General features: G+C 38.9%; 1 long non-coding RNA gene across 1 annotated transcript; it reads right to left on the reverse strand.

Moving 5' to 3' along the window:
* Positions 1–534: 534 nt before the first annotated feature.
* Positions 535–6,318, reverse strand: LOC308178536. The gene is made up of 3 exons (XR_013939806.1): positions 6,039–6,318; positions 3,657–3,760; positions 535–753 (listed from the first exon to the last, which is right to left on the reverse strand). It is a non-coding gene; the product is annotated as an uncharacterized lncRNA (long non-coding RNA).
* Between the last annotated feature and the right edge of the window lie 270 nt (positions 6,319–6,588).

The raw sequence follows: 6,588 nt of genomic DNA on the forward strand, positions 1-6,588 counted from the left end.
AAGACGACAAAGTAGCATGATTTTGGGAGTAGCAGCTCTGGGGCTGTCAGGAAGATGTCAGAATTGATCTTCAAAAATAGATCTCTGTTACCACATTTAGATATACAAAAAAAAATAAATGAGTGTAATTAAGTCGTGTGTCAAAACTAGTCAGATTTTTATAGCACTTCTTTAAGTCTTGACACAGCTATTTTTATTTCATCTGACAAATTAAATCTTATTGCTACTTCCTTTATGTTACTGAATCTCTGCTAATCTCTGAAGTGTATGTGAGAATATTTTGCCTATTCATTGTGTATTCTTTTCCTGGCCAGAAAAAAAGCCCTTTCCTTAGCTGAACATTACCAGCATCACAAGCATCTATGAACTTTTTCATTTTTCTGTAGAGTTCATTTCAGAAAGTCAAAGAACTTGAAATGTGTTATATTCCCAAATAGAATTGAAGATTTTGGATTGTCATTGAAAAGGAAGTTATGAAGAATTCTGAGAAGACAAAATGCATACTAAATCCTCAAACAGATCACTCCAATAAAGTTGACATTTTTTATTTGCCTTTATTGTTCATATTTTCATGAATATGCGCTTACTCTGAAATAATTTGGGGAATCAATAATGTGATAATTATCAGTTATCCATCAATATAAAACTGATGATTTAACTAACTCCAATATTTTGCACTTGCTGAAGTGAAAAACTTCTGCTGGCCATTCTGTGCAGCCGGTGTCTCCTACTGCCCTTCCTTCTCTGCCTGTTCTGTAAACAGACTCAGAATTTGCACAGATGAACTCTACACCTGTTATTTTTGTATCTTAAAGCAAACAAATATATATACATACATACACACACACACACACACATATATATATATTTAAAATATGAGCCATGCTATGGATATTTTCTCAGATTCTAGAAACTAGAAGGCTTTTCCAGGATCTGTATCTTTTCCTAGTCAAAAAAAACAAGCTTCAGATTTCTTATTCTTATGATTTTTTGGTGGTAGCTGGGAAAATGTGAGGCAAAAGAGTAAAGACAACCTCTGTTTAAAAATGCAGTATAAAGAGCCTTCATGAAGATCCTGTGAAACAGTCAGAAGTCCAGAATTCACACTGAGGCAATGAAACTTTTCAGTTACACTAGAGGGAGGTTGTGACGTCTCTTCTGGTGCCAAGCCCAAACTTCTGATTAGTTTATTGTAGAAAAATGTAGAAGAAAAGGGACAAAAATGAGAGAGACTGACTGACTTGTAGGCATCTGCTGTCAGCCCCGGGTCAGATAACTAGTGTGAGCTCTGTAATCCCTCCTGCAGGAAGAAATACGAGGCGTGGTGATACAAATGTGTTTTGGTGTGGCTTAGCATGTGGTTGTATCATCTTGTATTTGGAGTGGATAGCTGGGCCTGTTGGTTTGTGCTAGTTTGACTTGGGATAACTTAATCGCATCTCAGCTTTTTGGGTAGAGGTGCAGGGTGGCTTTCAGACACTTCAGGCCTGCACAGCACTTTGCTTATGGGGCACTTAACTAGTGGGATTTGCTTCCTCCTTCTCTGTCCTGGTGTCTCCCAATTACCTAGGTCAAAACTCTGCAACAAGTCCTGACAATATTGAAGTCTGTCAGACAGGCTTAGCTGTTAATTACTGATTATTAATGTCACAATTTTAGGTGAACGCAGGAGGTACTGCGTCTTTTATTTTGTTAGTAATAGTATTGGATTATAAGTAATGATGATGAAACTTGAAATCCATGGCAGAATTAAACCAAAGCGTTTCAAGGATGAGAGCCTTTGTAGTGTTCTGACATCAGCTTTCATAAACGTGCATGTGCTTGACAGCTACCAGACAGACCAAAGCACCCAGATGTGGCATAGACTTATTATAAAAAAAATATGGAATTTTGGTTCTTAGCTATGCTGGCATCCTACAAATTATATTCACTTCCTAAACAGTCTTTCAGCAGTTCAAAGCAAATGAGAGCTGTATTATTTCAGCTAGGCTCTGTTCTACCTTTGACAGTCAGTTTGCATATATACATTTAGTTTATTTTCTCTAAAGCTAGTTTTGGATACGTTGCAGCTAAAGCATCTCTTATTAGTGGTGAAAGACTATGAAGTTCTAGGAGAATAGTAAAGAATAAAAATGTGTTTGTAGCTACATTGTCCTTAATTGAAATAAAAACTGTCCTTGATTGAAATAAAAATAAATGTTTTAGATGAACTGCCTACTCCATTCATTTTTTTCCTTATTGATAAAGGAAAATAGTGAGACGAGATGATGAATTTTCCATCTATTAGGCTCAGATCTAAGAGCTGCTGGAACGTAGTTGCTGCAAGTGCTTGAGGTTGAGTGCCCAAAGTTATAAGCTATTTTTAGAAGTCTTTTCAGAAGAGTTTTCTGAATTGCTGTTTATAAACTGCACCAGTTTAAGAACTTCACAGAAGTACACTATAAACGTATAGAATGTGGTATAACTGCAGCCAGTGTGACTTCCATAAATAAGTTGATTTTATCCACTCACTAATTCTTTCATAGATTTCCTTTAATCACGCTCTGGGTACAGCTCAAGTGCAACATGACAATCATTTTGTCATGTTTATCTCTATATGCTGCTGCCTATCGGACAGAAAGGACTTTTTCCTTCATAAAATCTTCAGCATGGAGTTTAGAACTTGATCTGAAGTGAGAATGCATTTTTGGTGTAACTCATCATTTTGAGGCTACTCGAAACTATAAGGAGCTTATGTATGCCAAGAAACGTGCACAAACCCAGAGTTACTGCAAACATTTCTGGAGGCAAGTTTCATGCTGTAGATGTTGTATGTCGACCTTTACAATGTAATGAATATCTTCCAAATGGAACACTTATGGCTTTTTCTTAGGAAGATTTTTGGAAACTGAAAGAAAATTGATGATGGTGAGAAGAAAAATGCTTTTTTCCTAAACTTAATCTCAGTTCCCATGCTAGCTAGTTCACTCATTTGCTTTGTTCGCGCTTCAGTCTGTGTCTGGTCAAGTTATAGATTTGTATCCAAGTGGCAGAGCTACTTCAAAAAACCTGTAATGAATAGTTGACTTCTAAGCATTTAGGTATCGCTTTCTTCCTTTATTTAGGAGAATTTCTCACTTAGAGTTCATGCACTGAATAGTGTCAGAGGATGCTTGTCAAAGTCTGAATCGTTTCTGGGCCTGCACAAAGGTTTCAGGATATTTGTCTGTCGTAGAGGAACGTTCGGGTCTAGTGGCTGCCTTGATAGAAAGGGAATCTGTGCACTTTAATCTGTGTTAGAATCCAATTTTGTCCTGAAGTAGAATATCTGTTTTCCTCATTCAGAGTTGAAATCAGAAATATGAGAGATCACAGCAAATCTAGGACTAGTAAAGACTATGAAATGAAGAGTTTCCATAAATATATAAGAAATTAATAATAAAGCAGTAAGGGAAGGGAAGGGAAATTGGGAATCGCTCTCAGTAAGGAAAAAAGAGGGGGGAAGAAGGGGAGAACCAACCCAAATTTATCCAAATGAGCCACATCCTCTGTCAGACAGGACACTTCAAGCAGATCTTGAAATGGTTTGTTCTGGGTTTGTTCAGGGCCCTGGTCTAAAGGATGTATTTGTTAGGAGCAGTAGACTTAAAATAGTAGAGTTGAAAGTGAGTTCTTACACAAACTGAAGCAAATGATTGCAATTCCAATTCATCTTGAAGACACTGGAGGCATGATCCCCTATTAAAAAGGCAGAATTTCGTGAAGACAGGCGCAGTATAATCTGTTAAGAAAGCAAAAATCCTCAGCACAAATAGATTAGGGCATTTGTTGGCTTCACAGCATGCCATGGCATCGGCCCTGAAATACAGTGGATCAGGAGCAGGCTGTGTGCCAGTTTGTCAGGACTGTGGCTGCTTACTTCAGAAAGCTGCAGCTCGCTTGGGGATGTGTGAGAATGTCTCCTATGTGAGAAACAGGAGGTCATTAATCAGTGCTATTTGGTGCTAACAAGGCAGAAATAATGTTCAGCTCTGGATGTCATACTGATGTCCGACACAATGGTGTCAAAGATGCTGACAAATCTCAAAGGAGAGCAAAAAGAATGGAAGCATTTTGGAAATCGTAGCCTGCAAAGAAAGATTCAGTGAAGTAGGTTTCCTTAGTCCAGAGGATAGGGGAAGGCAAGACAACACGGCTCTCCATTGCTTGATGCCTTGGTCAGGCAGGCAGAAGAAAGGGGGCTGCTGTTGTTGCTGCCGCTGCTGAAACCAAGAAATTAATCATGGGAGCGCTGCAATGCAGCTGCTGGGTTGGATGTTATGCCAGAATGCCTGTGTCTAATGCAAGTGATGAATTTTACCTAATTTTACATCGTCTGCAGCCATCGCAATGTTAACCCAAAGCTACAAGTACCAAAGGTTACCTGTTGCAATGTGAGAAGCCAGCATGAAACCCCCTGGGTCTGAGCCAGAGAAAACAGAGCTGACACAAGTTCTCTCAATGAGAGCAGCGCCCACCAGCAGGTGTTTATAATGGGCAGGCAGTGCTGTGTCACTCCATTGCCTATGCAGATATTCTTATCCTACATAAATATCATCTGAGTTAGTTTATGCCCAATGGGTTACAAATGTGTCTTCAAAAACTTAATACTGTTTAGAAAAATGAAACCAATTAAAACAAACAAAACAAAAACACAATGAAACCACAACCAAATAAAACCACCAACAAAACCAGCAAACTTCTCTATGGGACTGCATGTGATATTTATAGAGTCAAGGTTACTCTAGATTCAGTTAAGAATGTTACCCTGTATGTCTTTAGGAAAGTTTAATGATCATGAGTAGTAAAGCACTATGGCAGGCTATCTACAGAGGTTGTAGAATTTCCTTTGTTAAGAAGAGGCTTGATAAATATCTGTCCAAGATTATGTCAATATTCTGCAATCATTAATGCAACGTTTGTATTTCCTACTCTTATCTGTACCAGACCTCTATTTTGCTGATGCTACAAAAAATATACAAAACACTACCTTTTTTTCAGACTAAAGTTTTTTATTCTTCTATCAACTTTCGTTTCACTTGATTTTTTTTTTGTCATCTTGTATGATTAGTTTTCTGATCACATCTATTTTTCTCAACAAAATACATGCAACAAATAGTTAAAAGAGAAAAGTACTTAGCAGTAGAGAGGTAAAAGGAAGATTGGAGACAGGAAGGAGAAATAATAGTCTAATTACAATATCGTGTGTGCAGAATCCAAAGGGAATGCTCTTGCTGCGATAGAGCGAAATGCTGCAGGAGGAAGTAGGTGTAATAAAGAGGAAAGCAATGAATAAAGCAGGATAACAGAGCAGGTAAGGGGAAATTCAGGAAGCTTGTGGGAGTTGAAAGAAGAATGAAGACAGCCAAGGGAGCTGGGAGAGAGAGGCTGACAAATGAGGACAGGAGCTAAAGGGGACTGGATTGGAACAGTCTTTTAGGAGTGGGGGGAAAAACAGTGACATAACTGAAAACCTAGTTCAGAGAAGGTAGTAGAAATGGAAGAGGCAAAACAGCACTGTCTAGGGAGAGCTCAGTAAGAGGACTGGTGCTGGGGAGAACAGCTGAAGGATTCTGATGAGGAATTATGTTATCAGAGCCAGCAAAGAATAAAGAATTAATGTTTGAGAACAGCAGACAGGCTAATGAGCAGAGGAGCTCTGCAGAAGGCTGTTGCAGACCATCCAGCCAGCTCCTATTTTAGAGCTACTCTTGCCACCAGCCCTTTATCAGGCTCTGGTTATTTATCCCTAAGTGTTAATACAGCTTCTGCAGCTTTACCTGAAAATCCTGGTTTGATCTCCTGTTCACGAGATGTCAGTCTTCGCAAATTTAATAAACATTACCATTGCAAACGCCTAGGAGAGAGCTTGTTTACCCTTCCTTTCCTGAAACAAGAAATTCTGAGCTGTGATTTCATCTATTTTACTGTGGTCATGTGGGACTTGGCTTCCTAGAAATTTTATGTTCATCTGGTTTACGTTTATCTAAATGGGTTAATAACATTTTAATGCTACTTACAGTTTCAACTTGAATAGATTTTTTTCATTGCTTTCCTGCTGTTTAAGTAGTTAATTGGGTTCAGTGAGTGTTCCCTGTACCGACTTTCTTTGCAGTAGCAAGAGCCGTGAACATACTAGCGAACAATGAGGCAGGCTTTGATGTGTCAGTGGGTTTGGGAATCACGTTACAGGAAGTGAATTACGGTCTTGGCTGATGAAATCATTCCTATGAGTAAACACATGCTAATATTGCTAGAAGGAAATGAGCACTGGACTACTTTTATTGTGTTACTTCAAAATTCTCCCCTGGATTCACGAGGATTCATTAACCCAGTTGCTTACTAAGGCACCAGATACCCCTGTATATTTGCCTGGTATCTGTGGCATCAATCTGCAACACATCATGCCTGTACATCACGCCTGTCTCATAAACTCGTTGCTTTTCACTGTTTGCAGGACTGTTGCGATAGTGTGAAATACAAACCCGAACACGTGTGGCTCGTGTTTGTGTTATGGTGTGAACTGTGCCTCTCTCAAGAATGCGAAAGTGAGCTGGCAGTCTGTCTCAG

The sequence above is a fragment of the Anser brachyrhynchus genome, assembly GCF_964034855.1.
Source record: "Anser brachyrhynchus genome assembly, chromosome: 15".
In the NCBI taxonomy this organism is placed as follows: domain Eukaryota; kingdom Metazoa; phylum Chordata; class Aves; order Anseriformes; family Anatidae; genus Anser; species Anser brachyrhynchus.